The sequence below is a fragment of the Haemaphysalis longicornis genome, unplaced genomic scaffold (assembly GCF_048455015.1).
Source record: "Haemaphysalis longicornis isolate Haplotype H1 unplaced genomic scaffold, Haemaphysalis longicornis Haplotype H1 scaffold_11, whole genome shotgun sequence".
Taxonomy (NCBI): domain Eukaryota; kingdom Metazoa; phylum Arthropoda; class Arachnida; order Ixodida; family Ixodidae; genus Haemaphysalis; species Haemaphysalis longicornis.
This window is the reverse complement of record NW_027526214.1, coordinates 100,889,405-100,914,149: the sequence shown is the minus strand read 5'-3', so window position 1 is coordinate 100,914,149 and position 24,745 is coordinate 100,889,405. Positions and strand designations below refer to the sequence as shown.

The window sequence follows — 24,745 nt, the reverse complement described above, 5'->3', positions numbered from 1 at the left end:
TTGCACCAAACTGTGGAGAAAGGGGCGATGAGCCGCCGTGACCCGTTCTGATGAGTGGTTTAATGGAACGGAACATAGCAATGATGATAATTATGATTGCACGAGGGAGTCGAGGTGTCATCTTTTTCTGCAGCGAGTACTTTGGTGATTGTTCTATTCGTACGTTTGGTCAAACCTTTTGTCTGAGCATGATACATTGGTAAATGACGCAAACAAAATATACAGGGTGGAAGAACATCTTCAGTGATCTCTGGGGCGAATTGCGAACCATGATCCTTATTTTTTAACAGCTGACCACCATGTTGACGAATCACACGTTTAAATATGAATATTGCAAATAGAGCAAATTAGGCATTCCAGAGTGAGGCAGTTGCCGCATATTGCGAATCATGGTTTATGCAAATATTGACATTTTGGTATGCTTTGAAACACCCAAGAAATCTACCGAACAGATTGATGTCAGCTTGCTGATACCTTTTTTGAGGTGTGTGCACTGATTCCTACACTTTTAGAGTGTAAGAAGAAGCTTTCGCCTTACATCGGTGGGATATTTGTATGTCTGCAACATTTGCAGCTATCTCCACATTTTAAATGCGGTGCGATGTGTTTAATGGCAGGAGAAGCAATCCTCCTTCATAAGAACGTTCATTTCAGCCTAAACTACTAAACGTGGCATCAGCGTGCATTTTGCACAAAATTTCCCTTGTTTGCACAACACGTAAATGGGCACTCCACAGCGCGTAATCTGTCTTTTCAAAGTACGCTATTCAGTCAATGGCAGCGGCAAACAGCGTTCCTTAGCTGTAATCGTTTTACTGATCGATGCAGAAACTGTCAGTAAACTAAACCTTGAGGCTTAAAGACTGCCAGGTTGATAAAATAATTTGTCAACGTCTGCATTAGGTCTAGAAGCAGAGAGCGAACACCGCTACTCAGTAAACGCGAGGTGGCGGCACATTTATAGTGCAGGGAGCAGCCCTGTATTCGGTAAACTGAGCTGGCCTCAGATATTTATTATGGATGCGTTAGCCCGGACTGAAACGGAATTGGCGGAGACACAAAATCACCCAGGCGCACTGTCAAAGTATATGTGGTGGCGTGGCACTGCTCATGTTCGAGCCCATGCACCGCTGAGAATGGTGGTGGGGGCCGCATGATGATGATTGGTGCTGCAAGAAGACGGGGCATACGCCCTTGCACAGCCCCCCACTGCGCGAAGCGTGTTAAATTCATGATGTAAAGAAGCATCAGCGAAAGCAAGCTCTTGCAGTTAGGTAGAGGAGAGACAATAGCAAGTGATACCCGAGGTATAGGTGCTCAGGCTGTTGTATTCAATCCCGTGAGAGCGTCCGCCGAGTAGGCGGGCCTCTGGGGCTTTTAACTAGGGGAAAAATTAACCAAGATTTCATAGGGTGTAGCGGTACACATGTGAAAGATAATCGAGCAACATCCACTATCCAAACGAGAAAGCGCTGGTTGTAGAAGCAGAGCTCTACGAGCGCCCTCTTGCGACGCGTGCGCCCTGTACCTGGGCAGCTGGAACAAGATGGTCTTCATCCTTGACGATGACGTTTAGACGACCGGTTCCCGCACAGCATCGTTGCGAAAGTTCTTAGTAAATCCTTGGTTTGACGTCTATGCTCAGCGGGGCCACAGCAGGAGACCAAAGTGCAGAAGCATCGATGAGTACAAACAGAAAACGGCAGTTGCCATCGGCCGTCCGCCTCTCGAGGATGATGGGCGAGACACCACTTATGCCTTGCCGGTGCCAACCGAAGCAGCCAGAGCAAGGAACCTCATTTTTTGCTACTGATGCTTACGACGTTGACTGTGACGTCAGCACCGAATGAAATAAATTTTAAGCAGGTTTCAAGGTGAGCGTATGCACCTGCGTGTGAGTGAACCAGAGCCTGGTGAACCATTCGGGGGCGAAAGAAAGCTCTGGCGGCGTTGGGGATAGCGAAGGAGGTGCATGCATTTTTGGCATAATTATCAGAGCACACTTTGAGGTATTCGCCTGGTGGCTGGAAGGTCACATTGCAGTCGCTGTGATTTCTAGCTTCACTTATTCGAGAATGCAGGTGCGGTTTGGACGGCAGGCAGACGCAAGGCAATTGTTTGCGGGGGATCGTATTGGTTGCCAGAACGTGCATCTCCCGCGAGTGCGCTGCGACTGCTGTGGTGCACAGCATTGTGCCAATGTCGTGGTAGAAGTGAGGATCGGTGGTAGTTTATGAGGGCACAGCGATGGTAAGGATTCGGCGATCACACAGCAAAGTCACTCACCGGAACCCTCGCATGAGGAGGTAAGCCCGGGCAATGCGGGCTGTGGCTGCTAGGCTTTCGCTATGTCGACGGCGGCAAGTTGTGACTTTGAAAGTGCGACTGCAGTGTTAGAGATTGTGTCCAGAAGGTCGGCGTTGATGGCAGTCACGTCGCCATCCGGGGTTGATTGGATGGCACTGTGTCAGGTGGAGTACCTTGTGCAATACGTACGGGTAATTCGCGTGCTGCATATAGAGGCTAATCGTTATTGAAGCAGCAGTCCGCAAGCACGGCAGTACGAAAATTGTCGTAAGGACTTGGGCTGAGCGCTTTTAAAGCGATGACGAATCGGTGAGCGATCGTGAGAGCTTCCCTTAGCATCGAATACATTACAGGCTGCATGGACACATGATTAAGCCTTAAGGTAAGAATTAGAGTTTGAGATAGCGTTGTCGAACTTTGCAATTGGCGGGACCCACATCTCCTTTCCGGAGTGCCACTGGCTGTGTCACAGGCGCTGAACATCGGAGTAACCTCTTTCGAAAGAGAGCCAAGGACATAAGAGAGTGGCGTGGTGTACTACATTTTTTGTGGTTGCCTAACAGCGGCCAGAACTGGGAACGACAAAGCCAAGTGATTACCCAGGGTCACAGTCGTGCTCGATCTGCGATAGTGATGATAATGTGGCATGGGCTCGTAATAACCACAGTGGGGCCGCAAGCTGATTAGGATGCGGCAACAATGTAGCACCCTACATAGTATATTCTTGCCCACGCAAGCCCGAGCCCGCTAGACTGCTTTAAGAACAAGAGACTTATACGCTGCATTCTTCGCTCCTCCACAGGTTTCACGTTAGTGGGGATTTCCGGGGATAGTTTTGGCCACGCTCTGTTAGCCAGCACAAAGCGTGGTTGGCTGTGCCTACAACAAAGCGGCATCCTGTTATGTGAGCGCGAAACTTCTCGACAGCAAGATTACCCGCAAACCACTCTTGAAAGGCTACAGTATAGTTTCGTTAGAGTTTGCTGAGACATCGGTTCGGAATGCGACATATTCCCCACAACGTTGGCTTTGCCCAAGAACTGCGTGACACCAATCCTGAGTGCATCAGCCTGTATGGGAGGGGACGAGGAAGCTCCATTGAACAAACATAAAGGTTTGGTGTCACAAAGAATTTGAGCTGCAAACAAATCCCGGGCAATTCCCGCTAAGGTAATACCTGGGAAGTGACGAAGCACGCAGTCTATAAGCGTATTCCAAGCGCTTACGTGTTTTTGCCAACGGAAGTGAAACCATTGGGGTAGAGGAATTCTGCTTTCCTCTAAAAGCCAATTGTTGGTGAATCACAAAGATCTCTACCGCAAGTTGTAAACGAGTGCCCTGGTGTTTTGTAAGTGCGCCTTGCGAAGCCCTCTAGCGCGAGGCATAAACGAGTGTCCCGGTATTTTTACTACGTGTTACGTTCAAAGGTGAGGCGTAAACGAGTTTCCTAGTGCTTTAGTGCCGTGATATCATGAGACGAGGAATACGACGGCGACAAGAGACGCCATCAGCGCCAGCTCCTAAGGGGCTTCGCCCGCAAATCGGTGCTTCACACTTGGACGTCCCATAAAAAGGATGGTCTCAGCAATAGGTGCGTACGTGGACAGCCAACGTGTGGAAATTGAAGCACAAACCCACGACATTATCAGCACAGCCTGAGAAAGATTGTGAGCTCTCGCCTTTATTGTTTTTGTGTGATGTTGCTGAAAGCTTCACTCTTTTAAAAATGAGGTCTAATCCTAGTTACCTGATGGCCAGCAACAAGGAGTTGGCACTTACCAAACCGGCACTTAAAAATTCAGCGGGGACAGTACAGCTTAGAGAAGACCACGATGGGGTACACTGATATATGAGCTAATCCAAGGTTCTACCTAAAAAAAAACCTCACAAGGTTTTAAAAACTGAAACCAGCCAGAACCGTGTGAAAAAGGTTTTAAATGCGAAAGAGCTTTTCTTAATCAAAACCACATAAGGTGCAATTTCATTTCATGTCATTTCGTTTAATTTCTCTCAATGCCAAAGGCATTAGATAGAGGAGTGGTGGAAAAACAAATAACAATCTGTACAAATAAATATAGCATGTTTAAAAAGAGTATGCGTTTATGGTACTCTTGAAGTTGGCCGGGTCAGTGATTGATGCGATGGAAGCGGGAAGGTGATTCCTCTCCGTGCTTGTTTTCGGCACAAATGAAATAAAATGAAGGTTTGTACGTTTGCTTGGAAATCCAACTTTGAAGTCGTGATCGCTGCGGTATGAAATGTAGGATGGCGGCAAAAAAAGGGAGTTACTCAGGGAGTGCACGGTATGGTACAACATGTGAAAGAAGCACAGGCGCGAGATTTTGTAGCGAAGTGATAGGCTAGGTAGATTGAAAGTTCACTTCATATGAGTTACGCTTGCTGTACGGGAATAGTTGGACCATATGAAGTGAGCGGCAAGGTTTTTTATTGCTTGGAGGCTACGGATATGAATGTTTACGCGTGGATCCCATACAGATGATGAATATTCGAGCTTCGGTCGCACTAGTGTTTTATAGAGAAGAAGTTTCAGTTGCATCGGGTCAAGTGCAAAGTTACGACGTAAATACCCATGAGTGTGGTTAGCATTGTTATTAATAAGGTCAATGTGAGTCTGCCAGGAAAGGTCAGAAATTGTAACGCCAAGGTACTTGTAAGAGCTAACTTTAGTAAGGGGGAATCATTAGGTACGTAGTTAGTAGAAATATTACATGTTCGAACTGGAACTCTCATTATCTTGCATTTAGAGACATTGAGGTTCATTAGCCAAGTATCGCACTAAGATGAAACATTGTCTAAGTCACACTGAAGGGCAAGGTGGTCAGAAAGGGTTTTGATTTCGCGGTAAATAACACAATCATCGGCGAAAAGTGTTATCGAAGAAGAGATTTTATGTGGCAAGTAGTTAATCTTAATCAGGAAGAGTATTGGGCCAAGAACCGATCCTTGGGGTACGCCAGAGGTTACGGGTGAGAGGGAGAGTTGGATCCATCACTAGTTACAATTTTGGAGCGGTCTGTTAAAAAGCATTCAATACATTTTAATATGTTAGCATCAAGATTAAGTTTCCTTAGTTTTAGCAGCAGCAGTTTATGGCATGCAGTGTCAAAAGCTTTAGCAAAGTAGAGAACAGTACAGTCAACAAGAAAAGAAGCGTCAATGGCAAGAAATTGGTCATTAGTAAAGCAGAGAAGTTGGGTCTCACACGAGTACTGTTTCCGGAATCGAGGCTGGTGATCACTAGGGAAGGAGTTTTCCAAAAAAGTGATTTTGTGGGAACAGATGACGTGTTTCATGAGGTTACACGGTATACTTGTTAACGATATAGTCCTGTAATTGCGGGGTTATGAACATCACCTGATTTGTGAAGGGGAACCACCTTTCCCGCTTTCCAGTCGTTCGGGAGGCAATGACATTCCCAAGACTGCTTGAAAAGCTTACATAAAATTACAGATGAGTATACAGAGGTAATACGCAAAAACTTTGCACAGATACCATCTTCACCTGGAGCACTGGCTAATGTCATGTTTTAGATGAATTTTCGTATTCCAAAACAGCGAAATATAAGTGGTTCTATGGGAACAAAGTTTTGGGTGGGGGTGTCGGGAAAAGAGAGTGCTGCAGATTTACAATACACGATTAAAACCCAGAGCTTAAAATGAGACAACACGATTCTTTTGGTACACGGGTGTTATCGTCATGGATTAATTCTATCACCTTTTTTCATTTCCACTAATCATCTGCCAACTTTCTTTGGGTTAGTTGCAAGCAGGGAGGGAAGCGTTTGCTGATAATAATTTTCTTTTGCGACGCATAATGCGCAAGCGTACTTATCAGCGGCGTGAAGATCAGCGGTCCACCTTTCCGCATTGTTAGTTAGCTTTGCCCTTCAAAAAACTCGTTTCTTAGTATTGAGTAGTTGTTTTAGTGTAAGCGTGAACCAAGGGGACTTTCATTTTCCCTAATTCTGCGGAGTGGAATATAACGATTGGTAGGTTCTGCTACCTTCTGCTTAAGGTAGGTCACCACCTTCGAAAAAAAAATTTACAAGTGTTGCCCAAACGTTACAATTATATTTTTGGCTTGTAAAGCTTATACAGTTAAAAACTTTAAAATGGTAAAATTGCTAAAATGTCTAACAAAGACTTGAAATAAATGAAAATGCGCAAAATATGCATGTTGCGCGAACACTCATAACTGCAAAATGGTCGGTACGATTCAAACACGACTTGGCAGGAATGTAATGAAGACAATAACCTGTGCAACTAACCTCCACGAATATACACCTTTATGCTAAGTTGCATAATCATAAAAAGACTGAAAAGTTTTATATCCGGCACGTTTGGGATTATTACAACTGGCCATAATATAAAAAGTTACCAAGATTTTTCAGTCAGTCTGCTTGGTTGCATAGTTGTATATATAAAGGAACAGCACGGACATTTTCCTGCCAAAATAATCATTAGAAGCAAAGTTATCACTGTTAGCCTAACTGATGGATGCAAAAAATCAAGTTTTGAGAAAAATGGCTTTGAAGGTTTAGACCTTCAAAGCCATTACGTAGAATAAAAAAAGTACGTAGAATAAAAAACAGTCAATGCGCCTAAAATCCACCGGGCTCATAGATTGCTCCCTTGTTGTAACCGGCACAATCTCCTTTTGGCCGAGCTGAAGCGCACATGTTTTTTTTGCTGTTTCGCATCTTACAGTTGACTCACATGCGGACTTCGCCATACTGTGACAGTCAGTGGTCAGGCATGCCATCCTCGTACTATAACTGTAACTGCAGACTATAAAGTACTATAACTGTCTCCTTGCAAGGCTGAACTCAATCTGTGAGCTTATAATGGCATACGAAAAAGCGCGAACAACCATACACAAACGCAAGACAACGCAGATGCGTGCAACGTGAACAAGAGTGTGCCACCCACTGCCCCTTAGTGGAAATTTTGAAATAAATCGAATGTACAATATCCCGAAATGTGCACAAAAGCTTAGAATGCACCTAAACAAATTAGCATTATGTAACGTACATACGAAGGAACATTTATGACGGTATGGCAGATACTACGGAATCGGAAACCTTCAGTTTGTGTTTCGGATGCGTCTCGGAGGGGTTAAAAAAATGATCATAACTTTTGAACCGATTAAGATAACAGGACAATTTGTTTTCTAAGTATTCTTCAGTAGACAGGGATGTTGAAAATGCTAAATAAAAAAAAGCCTGTATTTCAAAAAATGCTTTTTTGAAGGTTTTGACTTGCCCTAAACAAATTCCAGTTGTGTTGCACGAATTTTTCCAAAAACTTTGAAAGGTAATCGTTTAGGAAAACACTGAAGCTCAAAATTAATTTAAACATAGTCGGCTCTTTTGTAGTCCCTGGAAACCTTTGAGCTGTCACTCCTTTAGTTGTTTTAGTCAAGTTAAAATGAATACCTAGATGGTCGCTTACGCCCTGAATAACTGACAGGCATTTGATTAGGTCGGAATGCGTGGTCAGCACCAAGTCTAGAACGGTGGAGGTGTACAAGGTCATGCGGGTTGGAGCATTATTCAGCTGGCTAAGGTTAAAGTGTGAACACACGTCAAGAAAGGCAGCAATGTAAGCAGCAGTTGGTGATATTGTTGGGAAAGGGGGAGACTACGAAACATTGGGGAAGTTAAAATCACCTTGGAGAAACGTAGGCGCAGCCGGAAACCTTACTCGCAACATATTTAGGACATCGTGTAATTCATATGCCAAGCCTGTGGTAAGGTTAGGATGCTGGTAGCAGCCACAAAGAACTATATCTTTGTGGTTAATGCGAACACACGCGAAAACAATTTCAAGCGGTGAAACAACAGGCACATTGAAAACGCTAATCTCTTCGTAATAGAAATCAATTAGGCGCCCCCGCACCTCGTGCCCCGGTTCATCGGTAGAACTTAAACTTTTTTGAACCATTAAATATTTCATGATTTTCTATTTTCGTGGACAGCCAGGTTTCAGTTACTACGACGATACCAGATGGACATGTATCTATTATTACAATAGGGCATCACCCTTGTTAGTAATACTTACAGAATAACATAGTAAAAAAGAAAATTCATGCGCTCGAAAATGCTCATCTAGCTACCGTGGTGAAGGAGGAGCGCTGGCCCAAGGGCCGGATTAAGGGGGTGGCGGGGGGACTACGGGGGCTGCAGCCCCGGACTCCACCCTTGTCAGGGGTCCAGCTCGACCACATGAAAAGAAAGTTCTTGAGTGTGTTTGGTGTCCGCATCGAAAGTTGAAGAGCTTCAACATCACTTTCACACCGAAGCTTACTAACTCGTGACAGCTGGGCAGGTGCGGGGCCCCTGACGCTATGCTTGACAACCTTTGAGTCCTCTTCAATTCGAATTAGTTACTCCTCGTTTTCTCGAGGTTTCTTAGAAAACGTCTTGCACCAAAAGTCGCGGGTACACAGCTTCACCGGCCCTAAGAAGCCACATAAAAAGGCCCCGAGCTCGGCTCCTGTCTTTTTCGGCACAGGTCGTTTCAGTACTCTTTTCGGTAAACGGACCTCTAAGTACGCGAACGTTCAGGGCGCGGATGTTTCGGTATAAGCAAGGATCAGGCATGCGAATAATGAAACAATGCCTGAAGAACATTGTAAATGTTTTAAACCGAGGAACTTTAAATGTAATTCTTGACAACTTAAGAATCGCCCTAGGAGGTCAGATATCTTCGTACACAGGTTCTAAGAATTTTCAATTTATAGCGCTTGACAGTTCATTGCGGTGACTACCTGTTTCATAAACCTAGTGATGACCCGTTTCATAAAGCTGTGAAATTTAAATAGCATAGAGCGATTGATAGGGACTCGATATTTCGCGCTCAATTGATTCAGTTTGTTAGCACTACCTGAACTGTTGCACTTTCTATGACACAATCGCAAGTGATCTTCTCAAAATGATAAAGCAGAAGATATCGTTTCCATTGCTGTAATATTTATACGTAACTCTTCCTGTACCGAACTTGCAAACTAAACAATGAGATAGTGAGTGAGGGAGCGAGTGAGTGAGTGAGTGAGTGAGTGAGTGAGTGAGTGAGTGAGTGAGTGAGTGAGTGAGTGAGTGACTGAGAGAGTGAGTGAGTGAAGGAGCGAGTGAGTGAGTGAGTGAGTGAGTGAGTGAGTGAGTGAGTGAGTGAGTGAGTGAGTGAGTGAGTGAGTAAGTGAGTGAGTGAGTGAGTGAGTGACTGAGAGAGTGAGTGAGTGAAGGAGCGAGTGAGTGAGTGAGTGAGTGAGTGAGTGAGTGAGTGAGTGAGTGAGTGAGTGACTGAGTGAGTGAGTTAGCAAGCGGGCAGACCTAACCTTGTGAGATGGGCCGGCAGGAGTACAATAGTGTGCCTTTATCGCATAAACCACCAGTTCACGTAGTGCGCGAAAATTCGTCGCACGGCTTCGTTCTTCGTTCGCGATTTGGGTGATTGGGGGTTCAACAATCGATTGGACGCAAAGGAAAAAACCCTCAAGCATAACAGAAAAAAGGAGAAGCCTCATTCATTTTATACTCGTGCTCGTTAATCTGCGATTCAGGAGCAATACTTCTGTTTTGAACAATACCTCGAAAGGGACGCTGACACAGCCGTCGCCTTTTTAGCCGATGCGAAATGCCTCGAGGAGTTCTCATTGTCATTTGCTGCTTGATCTGCGCACATCTTGTGTATTTTTGTATGCTGGAATGCACTTGCACCTGCGCCAATGGTGAGCGAATGGATTTTTGAATGTTCAAAGGTTGAGTAGGCCACTCGCGTCGTCGTTCCGCTTCAACCCACCCTTCTGTGGTGTAATTTGTGCAGGCTGTCCGAAGGACAAGCGTTGCGGAAGCTACGCGTCCGCGCGGCTCCATTTGTAGCGTATTCCTTGAGGCGCGACTCCGTGTAGACGGCGAGGCCGTCGGGCCAGCTCCACCCCAGCGGCTTCCCTAGAGCTGGGTAATCAGAAGGCCTAGGCGGTGTGAAGAGCTCAGGCGTGGTCACGAGACAAAGAACAACAACGTCTGTTTCCTTTCGGGACCATGAAAGCTGCGTCCACTTAAAAACCCATCCTGCGTGCGACACCTTCGATGCCGTCTTGGAAACGGAAATGTGCCGCGACTCGGGGACGGTAAACTGTTTGTACCCGTGGGTGCTTTTCGCTTTGACATAAGCCGGAGGAGGGCTCACAACAAAGGGCGATCCGCAGGTCTGGTCCCGCTTGTGCACCGCGGCAGGAGGAGAGGAACCCCCGAAGTAGCGCGGGAAAAACAGTGAACGAGGCAGACGTGCTGAGGCCTGGAAAGTGAGAGGTTGACCCCAACCTGCCTCCGTCGTAGGTCCCGGTTCTAGGCGAGAAACTTCATCGTGGTATCACTGTCAGTGACGTCCGAACGATGACCCGAACGATCGACTACGAAGTAGTGGCTGCTGTAACCGTTGCGCGGCACCAACGGGAGCAGCAGCGCGGGAGTGAGCAGAGACATTCTACCCCTATTAAACTGTTGTCTGATGCCATCTCTCGCACTCACCTGACACTCTCTAACCAAAAGGGGACCCGCCAATGTGCAGCGGCTTGCCGACTATCTAGACCATCACAGCAACGCAACATAAGTTTATTGCCCCTGAATGCTCGGCGGCCTTCCGCAAACCCATGCACGAAACGCACCGCTATCTAGCCAAAAAAGCTTCATTTTTCTCCTTATCGTATTTGTGGTAATCGTGCTGCGATAGGAAGGTTGAGTTGCGCTGCACTTCTGCGCCACCCCCCAACCTCCTTCACAGGCGGCGCGTGTTCTAACCGCAGCGTGCTTTCTCGTCTGCGCGGGTAACCTACATGATTTTGGCCAGTAAGCCATGGCGGCCAACTGTTTGGCAGATGCCTGCGAGTGACAGCTCCCTTCGCGGACTTTGAGCCCTCTCATATATGCAGGTGGAGAACTGTAGGAACATTGTGGGAATGCCGAGGTTTTAACATGAAGAAGTTTCGTGGCGGCGCATTCGAGCTAGAGTGTCCCGTGAGACCTGGGGTCCCGAGCGTTGAAGCTAGGCAGATTGAGGGTGGCATCGGAAGTTAAAGGAGCCATAAATAAATATAAAAATTTCTGTTATTTGCAAGAAATTCTGTGTTTTAATGCCCCCAGCGTTTGTCCCAATGCAAACAATGCTTTATTCACTGACAAATATCATTAGGATAAAATTTTGATTTCCCCCGTAATAGTGCGTTTTCGTGGTCTGCAATGACATCACCGGAACCTACCGTTCTGCAGCCGATTGGGAAGACTTGTTGACCATTAGTGAACCTAGATGACGCCACCATAACGTGGCAAGCCGTTTTCGGCCTTTAGTTTGTTTTTACCGTATATAAATCTGCCTTGTTCTTGTTCAGAGAGAAAAGAATCGTTTCGTGAAACATTGTTCTCACAAGACAAATGTGGTAACCTAAGACACCGTTGCTTTTGTCAATCGGCCAGTGTCATCTTAGACAACCCCAAAGTTCCGTAGTGCAGTGTAGCTAAGCATAGTGCGCGCAGTACGAACACCAGTACGTATCGGTACTTCTATGTTTACATGTGATTTCGTAACTTCCACTGTTTTCCCCACCATTATTACGGCTTTAAAATAATGTGCCCTAAATTTAAGCGCAAACAGCTCGTTCGGAAAGCTTATAATCTCTGCTTACTTTGCGTTTGCTTCTGCCGCCCTCCGCCGATCGCAGAGCTGGCTGGTATGGCATCACAGGTTTTGTTGCAGAAAATGAGCTAGTGCGTCGCATGTCCATTCCCTAATTTTCTAGTTATGTAGCTTATTTGAGCGATGTTTACGTTAAAAGTGGTGTCAGTACAATTCTAACGAGCCAATCCTTTGAAAGAAGTAAACTAGTGTTTTCTCTTTATGGCTTCATTTATGGATACAGCTGTGTTATGGATGATTTGACGGATCTTGCTGCTGGAAACGAGTCCCGGTTGTTGTCACTTGAACGGTTTATTTCACGGTGTAAGAGTAGTTATTGCTTACACCGTGGTTTGTATACTCTAGGATCATGCGAGAGAGAAGAGTTTGAGTTTGGGGCGCTCAAGGGGTGTTCACGCATTTACAGCTGGAGTCTAACTGGTGTTTTGAAGTTCTTATTTTATTACTCATGTACTCCGCTTTGTTAATATATATAAATATATAGATATATATTATTCACTTTCCTTAATCATATCAACAACCTCTCGAATTCGTCACACTGGTCACAATCTCCGAAACTTTCAACACCATCTCCATTCGAGCACCCTGCCAAATCATCCACAGACCGGGCATTTGGTTCCAGACCGACGCCGCACATCCTAAAAATACTTTACTCACTACAACGCCCGACAATACATTTGTCATGTTGATTTTTATACGTATAAAACTACAACCTTAAACCTTTAATAAAATGGGCCTCTTATAAGAGAATACTCTTCTGTTCAATGACATTTGCAGGCCGACGAGGCACATCGAATATTTGCGAATTTGTAATGGACCATTTATGGAACAATACTAAACTTTCCGCCTGATAAAATTCGTTATATAATACTAGACATCAAGCCAAGAAATTTGTTTTCAGAAACCGTAAAATTATGTATAATTTATCACTGATCGCACAGCATAACATGGGCCCCGAAAAATTAGGCCTAATAAAGCGTAATTGTCATCATCATCATCATCTTCATTGAGGCCGCAAGGACACAGTGGCTCCGGGCCCCCAAGTTTCGTAATCCTCCACTGGCAGGCCCCTGCGCTTCCTGCATTGCTTTCTTCGGGGACAACGTGTACGGAGTTGTCATAAATAGGCCCAGCCTGAGTTACACGATCGGTTACCGGACAATACAGGCAGGCTTTCTTGTTAATTAGTATTTTGTTATACTTGAGGTAATATGGCTGCCCAGTGCTTTTCGCCAAATTGAAAAGCTTTTTGTGGATGTTGCTCGTGGCCTTGCAGAAATATTCGCTAACTGACACGGGGTTGCTACGAAGCATCGATTTCGTAGCAAAGACACTTTCTCTTGGTTTGAAAGAACTAAAGCGAGCAATAACAGGTCGACATTTGTTGTGTCCAAAAGTTCCAAGCCTGTGTGCACGGGAGATGGCTTCATTAAGAAGTCCCAGTTTAAGGGACGCAGACAGGATTTCACGGAGTTTTAGCTCAGACTCAGCCCAGGTTTCTGAGTCAGAATCTAATAGCCCTTTAAAAAATTATGTTCTCCCTACGAGAGTGATCCTCGAAGTCACCAAGCCGTGAACTGAGAGCGGCACTTTCGTGTCGCACGGCAGCCGTTACAACACCTTGCATGTGTGTATTGTCTGGAACGCTCTCGAGATAAATAACCTTATGTTCAAGTACAGTTAATCGAGCGGGTAAATCTTTTACTTTGGAATCAAGTAGCAACTGGTTTTCTTTAACTTCGTTAATAGACTTCTGCAAGTTGTCATGACGCACACCAAGTGTGCGGTTAGTTTGCTGATGGCGGCTAATACTTCGCTATTCGGACAAGGGTTCTGTTCAATATCCCCACAAATAAGAAGTTCCTTTGCAACGAGAAAACAATCTGAGATAATATGAAGCAACACAAGTGGGCATGGAAGGAGCAGCAGACAATAGTTACTAGATCGCTTAGCGTTATAATCTTGGGAGGGACCAACCTGGACAAAATACAAAAAGTGGTTGTATGAGACCATTGTGGCGACTGCTCCGTTCCACTGCCCACTGAGATGCGCGGTGCAAGGCTGGCTGTATTTATAGCTTTTTGGGTGGCTTGACGATGTCGATGCAGTTGGCTTGATGTCAGCGGGAGGGGTCACCGGAACGGGAGGTTCAAGTGGCACCGGGCAACGGCTCTGTTCGGGCAGGGGAGGGCACCTGCCGTATGGCGTGCCGGGCGCATGTTGTTCCACGCAGTCCGGCGAGCTCGTGACGGTGACTGCGAATAACTGGACGAACAGCAAAAAGTGGTTGAATGAGACCATTGTGGTGGCCGCTCCGTTCCACTGCCCAATTGAAGAAGATCGCGACATGTGACAAATGTCATTTTCAGCTTTTCTTCGCTGCTTTCATCGTGATTTAACGGCATCCGAATGGAATGTCTACAGACGACAATTGGGACGCCTAATGACGGCAGCCAATTACATTGTCAACTCAAGGAAACGGTATACGTATTCTTTTCACGTTTAATTGAAGCAGCTGTAATCCATGCAAAGGCGCCAAAAACTGTTATTTCACCTGGAAAAGGTAAGCTTCATAGTCGCAAATAGGGCGCTTTCGTATGACATCTTTTTGCAACATATCTTTCACGACGTTGACCATAACATTACATTCATATGGCGCGACTCGATGCGGCTCCTGCTAGATTGCACGCGCCGTTCCAGTTTCAATTATGGGACAAGCAGGCTAAAGCGGCATACAAACCGTTGTAGTATCTTAGGCAAAGGCAAATAAGGAGGTGTTAGATATAGCACATTTAGGAGCGTCACACAGTCAATTTATACCAGTTATTTTTCAATTCCGTCTAAAAGAAATAAACCAGGCGAGCAGCTTCCGGTTCAAGCTCTTTGTTGTCGCTACAGTAACCGACGAGGTAACTTAGGCGCCAAAAAAGCAAGTTCTGTTTATCCAGGAACAGCGTTGCTATGAGCGGTGTAAATAAATTTCTACTGTAGTGGCGCGCACCTCATCTTCTAGCCGCGCCACTATCATCTGCATCATCCCGCCATCATCATCAGCGGGGCTTGCCCGGCCGACGTCGGCAGTGCCACGCTTCACGAGATAGAACGGATCGAACACGACCGAGCACCTGGGAGGTCGCATGCCATCGCCGCTTTCACTCCAGTTACGGCCGGTCCTTGCGCAACCCAAGAAATGTAGGAGAGCCCCCTAGTCAACGGCTGCCTTTCCTAGAAGTGGGGATCCGCGCCTTATACCCGGCCAGCAGCACACCAACATGGCGACGTGGGGGGACCCACCGATACGAGTGTTCAAGCGACGGCACCTCAGAGGATGGTTCTTAAAGTTCGAGGCAACCCTATGCCTCAACCACGTCAGTGTACAGCCTCTGAAGCACTCCATCCTTTGGAAGACGCTTCTCCTCGAGCTCCGCTGCTTTCTCGCCCTACTACCGGCCAGCGAAACACCCTACGATGACCTCCGCGCTGCCGTGCTCGCACACTACGGCTTCGGGGATGACTGCTTTCGGCCTGCAGCAGATAAGGTACCCGCGCGGTTCATGCACGCTTCGCCGCCGCACATCGTACCTTCTGCACCATCGGCGTCGTTTCCTGCCACGATTGTCGCTATCGCAGACTCCTCCGCCAGCGCTGCAGCCACACCTACGACGACAAGACGTACAGCCGACCTTCGGGCGGCCGGGATCGAGAACTACGGCTATCGAGACGACCCGCCGCCGCTTGCAGCACACAAGGTACCCGCACGGCTTCCACACATGGTACCATCCATGCCACTCAGCACGGCGACGTCGTCTGTCACCAAAACCGACACCCTGCTCTCCATTTCCAGCGCACCAGCCGCACCTTTCACGAGAGGACCGGCGACGAACGACATCACGGGTGCCCGCCGACCACCCCCCGTCTCGCCCGCTGCTATGGGCAGGCACCGTAGCACCCTATGGGCAGGCACCGGTGTGCCACCCACTATCGTGGCGGCGACCTCCCTTCCGCCTTATTCGCCTACACGAATACCATCCACAGCTGGTGTAGACTCCAACGCGGTTTCACCTGCAGCAGCGCATCCGCGTGACCTTCCCGACAACCACGAACCATGTTGGCTAGCCAACCCTGAGCGAGCGATGGTAGACGCGCCAAAACGTGCGACGCACGAAGCTCGGACGGCACCGCTGAGTAATAACCGGGAAGACCCCATTCGTATTTCTCCTCTCTATGCACTCTCGCCAGGTCATTCGCCAGACGACCACCCGTTTTCTTGTCCGACCAATCGCAGCTACATGCGACCGCACAAACAACGTGAAACTGGTGCCCGAATGGTCGCTCCACATAGATCCGAACCTTCAACGACTGCGCGAACGTCGCAACCTACCTGGAAATGCCATTTCGCCCGCCCACATCGACGACGGCTCGTTGGACTTAGCAGGGCATTCACCACCATGCTACGTGACTCGCCGGTTTTCACACGTCATCAGAAGCGTCCCTTCAACACACCACGATGCTCCAGGGCCCCTAAACCGCCTACTCTTAGACGACCATGGGGTCGACCGCAGCACTTACGCCGTACACGTTGGGGTGCGCCGTGCAACAAAACAACTGGTTGCTTGACGCTGCTGTCCAACGCACGCAAGGCTTCTCTGTCCAGCCCCTGGGACCGCTTTGTGAACCCCACGAGGCACTCGAGCTCTTCCCGACCTCTCTTGTGCCTCTGGGTGCGCCAGTTTGATTTCGCATCAGAAGACGGACGTTGCAGTCTGCGTCCCCTACGCCACTCCCAAGCTAGGCCACCGGAGGTCTGTCTACGCCCAAGATTCTCACCCGACCGACCTGCACTGATGTGTTAACTCGAATGTGGCCAAACCTCCCTCAGTGCTCGTGTTGTACATACCTGTACATAGGCTTTGCGCACTCTACATCGTACATGCTACCACACTCATTTTAACGCGCCCTGCACTAGGTGGGGAGCCATGTAGTAGCGCGCACTTCATCTTCTAGCAGCGCCACTATCATCTGCATCATCCCACCATCATCATCAGCGGTGCTTGTCCGGCCGACGTCAGCAGAGCCACGCGCCACAAGGGAGAATGGATCGAACATGACCGAGCACCTGGGCGTTCGCATGCCATCGCCGCTCCCACTTCAGTTAGGCCGGGCTTTGCGCACCCCAAAAAATGTAGGAGAGCCACAGCGCCTCACCTAGCCCACGGCTCTCTTTCCTACACTACAAAAATCTTGTGCCGCCATTGACTCGAATCGGCGACGTACTAAAATGCCCTTCTACGCACACTTCCTTGGAAGTTGGTCCCATACACCGTCAAGAGAAGCACCAGGCACACCTGTGCAATCCCTAGGACTGTCGATGCTGTTTTTTGTAAGCACAGTGTCATCATTAACAAAAAACGCAATTTTATGGTGTTGGGATTCTCTACGCCGAGAGAAAGAGGAGGCTTCTATCTCAAACTACACCTGCGGGACTGTGAACTGTTGCAAGACAATGCCACAACGTGTCGCTCTCGGGGATTAATTTTCGGTTAGGGTTAGGTGAACACCCTACATTATGCACAAAACATTTTTCGAGAAATTCATACACCCGCACAGCAAACGCTCACAAGACCATTAGCCACCAGCCCTCACCAAGTGAAAAAGACTTGTCGCAGCTGAGATTATTTTAAGGGACAACTGTAGAACTTTATTGTAAGTCATTTGCGTGATACATAAAATCTAAAAAAAAACCTGCAAGAAGTAAGCTTGACATAACCGCACGCCTCGCTCATTGGCATAACACACAAAATTTAATCGATCATGAAAGGAGCATTTTTTGCAACAGCCAAAACACGAAAGATAACCGTAATATATCGCTAAGCACGCTGCAAGAAAAGAATGGATTCCTGATTTTTAAATTACATACCTGCTGCTGATACCGCACGAACACCAGCATTATACAAAACAACTTACCATTTTTACACAAATCAACAAGTTATGTAACACAAAAAAAATTAACACCATTACAGCACATGGTAACAAAGTTGCCAAGATCAAAACTAAGAAACCGGCAAAAAAAGCCATGTACTTTTGTTTCAACAGATCTCAGAATGCCATAAATGTTATGTAAATATTCATGCTACTAGCGTCCCAGCTGTTCAATATCCAATGCAGTCTGTTTTTAACATTTCTTCAGGACATGTTGTTCTACAACTTGCCATTCTTCATGCCTCCAAATGACATTTATGATATGCTTATACATTTTATTTTCAAGGTTCGCCTATTTCTCAATAAAACCATAACCATGTTTACCTTCTTGTTTTAGCAACTTGAAAGTCGATAGTGATTACATTTTGTGGTGGAAACCACGTTGTATGCACCCCACAGCTAGTGGGTAATAATAGTGGTGGCGGAGTGCGAAATGGCGCCTGATTAGCCTGCCCCTGCCGCTGCTAATCCAACCTAGGAAGACAGCGCAGAGGTCTAGACTTTTTTATACATACAATGTCCTCTTCTACATAAAAACATTGGTCCGGCTGATGCCTAACAAGATATTGTCATAGATGCAATATTATCTGCATTAAAACCCACCTTCAACAAAATAACTTAACTGTGTACATGCGTAAGAAATGACTTTTCCCCGGCACTAGTGTTGGCTATATTATAGCCTGGATTTCTCGTGTTTGCAACTCCGCTGCCCAACCAGCAAAAACGTGTGCTGCCGGTATTCTATATTTGGCAGCTCAACGTCGGTGATGCCTTGAACTTTGAGTTTCATGGTGCTTTAAGCAGTGTCTCTTTTACAGCTTCAGAAAGTCAGCCTAAATACGCCAACATTTATCGTTTCATGCCTGACGCACTGGTGGACTGTAAACGTGCACTACAATCAATAGCCAAACAGAATGATGACAAAAGCTTTTTCAATAGGAAAAAAACTTTGGTCTTCCTGAGCTATAACTACAGAATTTCCCCCTTAACATAATCCACACGCCAGTGAATATAATCCCTGCGCCAGTGAATATAATCAAGGTGCAACCAATATAATCTAGGCGCCAACAAATATAATCCAAGACCCAGGCTTTGTAATTTTCTTGGCAACCACTACAAATCCAGCGCAGTATATTTTCATCCAAGTTAGATGGACTAGGTTACGTGACCATGTTAGCCGATGACCTAAGAAATTCGCAACAAAACAATCACGTGACTAACCAGCATTATTACATAATTATTTTACTGAATCTGAGGACGGTGTCTTGGTATGAATTATTGCATTTAAATTGGCCACTGTCTCATAATTTTACGGGAAATTGCCAGAATGCCCAACTCTCGAAACGCAAAGCGGGCCCGAAAGTGGGACACGTTGCGCTGCAGGCGCCATTCAACAGCGCCACCAGCGGAATAAAATCGCAAAAATTGTCGGCACATTCGCTGGCGTGTACACGGGGAGGACGCGTGTTTCCGCGTTGTTTAAAGGGGCAACCTCTCGTTACCGTGATGATGTTACTCCTACGAAACTCACATTTTTTTGTCAGAAATTAGGTCTCAATTACACGCATTAGGTTCAATTATTTATCTAATACAGGCACCTAATTCATTATTCGTTACTCATTGATTTGGTTAAAAGTAATATTAAAGTAACCAGCGCTTGTGAGGTACCAAATTAAAGGTCTCGATAATGGGCATCACGTGGGAGAAATCGAAAATTGCTTCCTGCTTGTAGCCATGCGGTAGTCACGTGTGCCATAGATTGGGTTAAATGTCAAAGATATTATACTAGGGCTTGTGAGTTATCAGATTAAACATCTCAATAAGTGGAATCACGTGGGACAAATAAAAAAAATCGCTTCTCAATTGTCGCCATGACACAGTCACGTGAGCCCTAGATTGGGTTAAAAGTCAAATTGATGGCAGTAGAGCTCGTGAGGTATCAAATTAAAGGTGTCGATGAGAAGAATCACGTAGTGCAAATAGAAAATTGCTTCGTGGTTATAGCCATGAGATAGCCACGTGATTCACAAAATGGGTGAAAAGTCAGTGTAACGGCACTAGGGCTTGTGAGGTACCAAATAAAGGTCTCAATCAGGTGTATTACGTAGGACAATTTAAAAATTTCTTCGTAGTTAGAGTCATGAGATAGTCACGTGAGTCATGAATAGACCTTTCCGGAAAGTTGCGCGCGCCCCCAAACGGCGGCCGCAAGGCAACCTGGGAACTGTAAGCACCGCAGCAGCAGCCGCCGCGGCTGCCCGCGCCGCTCTTCGCGTAGCTCTTCTGTGCCAAGCCGTGCCGTGCGCGACCGCGCCTCTGGAGGCGGCATTTGTTGATGGTGCAGCTACGGTGATTAACATTGTGTGATGCATGCAGAACACCTACTATCCTGGACAGCTGTTTTGATGACTCCCTTTTTCAAACTTCAGCATTATTACCACAGCCCGCATTTCTTCAACAAACTGCTTCATTTTGGGTGAGTTGCAGTGTGTATACCATCGATTCATGCTACACATGTCTGTATTTCTTTTAAGTACTGTTACCCAAGAGGTGGCAAGTCTTATTGTGCAATCCTCAGCTCTTTTGCTGTTTTCGACTGTGTATAAATATCAAAAAAGAAATGTTTATTTCAGTCGAAAAAAGATGAGGCAGTTAGTATGGTATCATTACAATAAAAGACATGTACATTTTTATTCCGGTAGAAAAACTAACAAATACAGACCAAAAAGGTACAACTGTTCATATGGCTCCTATACAAAACACGCATAGTTGACATTTTGCTTACTTATCGATTGAGAAGTGGTTCATGTGGGAAGTTGTTCAGGTAACAACAAATTTTCCGTATCTAGTTTGGCTTGTCAGCCATCGCATTTGGAAAAACATACCACAGTATTCTGAAGTTTTTCACTTGTCGAATAACTCGCTCAACGTGTCTCCTCAGGTTGGATATCTGCCGTGTGCGTGTTTCCTCCGCTTGTGTCAGTTGACGCCGACCATTAATCATGCAGGGTCTGTTCAATTTTACGCCAAGTTCCCGGAGCACATCTTCGATCAAGAATCCTTGGTCAGCTATGACGAGCTGTTTCCTTTGTTTCCACACAGGAAGTATACCACACCTTAAAAGTTGAAAATAATATTTCCACAATGAGGCACCTAAAAGAAATAGTCGAAATGCCGAACTCCCAACAGCAGAAACTCCGCTCCTCCAATGCTGCAGGAAACGGGCTGCAGGCAGTCGCTGCCGTTGGAAAACCGCATCACTGCCTGCTGGAGCGAAAGTATTGCTTTATCGCCCTGTTACGCCCTTTGTGCGAAAATTTGTTACAAAACGTCTGTTGATTACTCTGAGCTGACAGGAGTATCTCGACAGTGCTGCATATCACTAGTTCGTCTTTGATGCCCGGAAGCGGCACAGGCGCTTAGGAGGGCGACGGTTCATTCACTTCGGGGCAGCTAGGAAAAAACATATTAAAAGCATAATTTACGTTATAATGCTAGGCTTACCTGTCTCTACCGGAGGACACCTCACGGAGAGGACCCGGTGTGGAAAAATGGTCGCATATGGTCCATGTAACATTTGCTTCTGCTCGCGTTGAAATGGACTCCACATATCCTGTGATGCTCGGGCGGCTCCCAACACAAAGCGAATCGCCCAACACGACCCTGGCGATTTATCCGGCAAACCCATTCCTTTTTAGGTTCTTGTCCTTTGGAAACTTGTGCAATGAAACATGCCGGTCTCGTAGCGTATTGTTGTCACAACTGGACACACAGCAAGTTTGTCCGCCTTCTGCAGCTTCCTTGGCGCCATATCGTTAGTATCGCGTAAACTACAAACGCTAAGGCAGGTTGTAAACGAGTGTAGCTCTACACACCCGGAAATGCATAACGAATAACGTGCGCACATGATATGGGCTGTTTCGTTATAATAAAGGGCTCGATGAGGCGAAACACGTAGCACAAATTTAAAATTGCTTGTTATAGTCATCATATAGTCTCGTGATTCACATATTGAGTAAAAAGTCATTGTGACGTCACTAGCTCTTCATCATCATCATCACCAGCCTATCAATGCCCACTGCAGGGCAAAGGCCTCTCGTTTTATTCTCCCATTTCCCCGGTCCTGTGTTTACCGTGACCAATTTATTCCCGCAAACTTCTTGATCTAATCTGCCCATCTAAATTTCTAGCACACCCTGCAACGCTTGCCTTCCCTAGGGATCCAATCTGTTACCCTTAATGACCAACGGTTATCTTGCCTTCCAAATACATGACCTGGTCACGTCCATTTCCTATCATTTCTACTAATATGTCCTTAACACGTGCTTCTACCCTGACCAACTCCACTCTTTTCTTGTCCCATACTGTTACACCTATCATTTTCCGCTCCATGACCCGCTGAGTCGTTCTCAGGTTTGGCTGAACCCTCTTAGTGAGCCTCGAAGTTTCTGCCCCGTAGGTGAGTACTGGTAAGATGCAGCTGTCATACACTTTCTTCTTCAGGGACAATGGTAGGCTGCTATTTATTATCTGAGAATGTCTGCCAAATGCACGCCACCCCATTCTGATCCTTCTAATTATGTCTGCCTCATGGTTGGGATACGGTGTTACAACTTGACCTAAGTAGGTATATTACCTTACCACTTCCACTACCTGGCCGTGTATCCCAAACTGCTGTGCTGTCCCGAGATTATTGATTAGTACTTTGGTTTTCTGCATATTACTTTCACGCCCACGGTTCTACTCTGTTCGTCTAGTGCAGAAAGCATGCTTTGCTGTTCGTCCCCCGAGTAACTTAGCAAGGCAACGACATCTGCAAATTTAAGGTTACTGAGGTATTCTCTATTAACCCTAACGGCCACTTGTTCCCAATCCAACCTGTTGAATACTACTTGTAAACATGCTGTGAATAGCATTAGAGAGTTTGGGTCTCCTTCTCCGAGGCGCTTCCTTATAAATACTTTAATGCTCTCCTTATGAAGACTGATGGTAGCTGTGGACCCATTGTATATATCCTGTAGTATTATTACATAATGCTCATCTACCCCCGGTTTCCGTAATGCCTGAATGACTGCTAGGGGTTCGACCAAGTGAAATTTTTTCTCATAATCTATGAATGCTATATAGAGGAGTTCAGTATACTCACCGCATTTCTGTATCACCTGATTGATCATGTGAATATGTCCACTAGGTCTTGTCAGGTACCAAATCAAAGGTCTCGATGAGGGGAATCACGTTGGGAAATTTAAAAGTTGCTTCGTTTTTATAGTCATGATATAGTCACGTGAGTCATTGATGATGTTAAAAGTCAATGTGACGCCACTAGGGCTTGTGTGGTATTAAATTAAAACTCTCGAAGATGGGATTTACTTGGGACAAATGAGGAATTTTTTCCTGGTTATAATTAGGAGGTAGTCACGTGAGTCATAGATTGGGTTAAAAGTCACTGACACCACGTGGGCTTATGAGGTTTCAAACTGAAGGTCTCGTTGAGGTGAGTCACGTGGGACAAATTGGAAATTGCTTCCTCGTTATAGTCATGAGATAGTCACGTGAATCATGGATTACATTGAAAGTCAATATGATGCTACTAGGGCTTGTGAGGTAAATTAATAACTGGAGTGACATGAGACAAATAAAAAATTGGTTTCTGGTTATAGGCACGAGATAGTCACGTGAGTCATAGATTGGGTTAAGAGTAAAAGTGGTATCATTAGGGCTTGTAGGACATCCAATTAAAGGCTTCGATTGTTGGAATCACGTGGGACAAATTAAACATCGCCGCCTAGTTAGAGTCATGAGATAGTCACGTCAGTGATTTGGTCAAAAGTCAAAGTGATGCCAATATGGCTTGGGAGGTATCAAATAAAGGTATCGATGAAATGAATCACGTGGAATAAATTATAAATTCCTTCCTGGTTATAGTCATGAGATAGTAACGGGAGTCCTAAATCAGGAAAAAAGTCGAAGTGATGCCACTAAGGCTTGTTAGTTATCAAAACAAAGGCCTCGATGAGGTTAATCATGTGAGGCAAATAAAAATTGCTTCCTGGTTATAGTTTTGACATAGTAACGTGTGTCATGGATTCGGTTGAAAGTTAAAGTTATGCCAATAGGTCTTGTGAGGTATGAAATTTAAGGTGTCGATGAGTGCAATCACGTTGTAAAAACGAAAAATCTTTTCATAGGTATATGAGTCACATGGTCACGGGAGTGTTAGATTAAAAGTCAGTGCGATGCCACTATGGCTTGTGAGCTATCACATTAAATGATCCGATGAGAGGAGTCAAGTTGGACAAATTAAAAATTGCTTCGGGGTTATAGTCATGAGATAGTCGCGTGAGTCACATATGTGGTTAAATGTCAACGTGATGCTGCTAGTGCTTGTGAGGTATCAAATTAAGGATTTTAATAAGGAAAATCACGTGGGTAATTTAGACATTGCTTCCCTGTTATAGTCATGAGATAATCATGAGATACCCGAGAAGCCCTTGTGGCATCACTTTGAGTTAACCCATTTTGTGAATGACGTGACTTTCTTATGACTATAGCAGGAAGCATTTTTTAAATTGTCCCTGGTGACTTCGCTCATAGAGACCTTTAATTTGATGCCTCACAAGTTCTAGTGGCATCACATCGATTTTTAAGGTAATAATTAACTCACGTGACTATCTCCTGACTCTATCCAGGAAGCAATTTTGAATTTGTCCCACGTGACTACCCTTATCGAGAAATTTAGTTTGATA

The 24,745-nt window shown here is 45.8% G+C and overlaps 1 pseudogene; it reads right to left on the bottom strand.

Moving 5' to 3' along the window:
• The window catches only part of LOC144160732 (uncharacterized), a 129,604-nt pseudogene that overhangs the window by 24,795 nt on the left and 80,064 nt on the right, over positions 1–24,745 (bottom strand).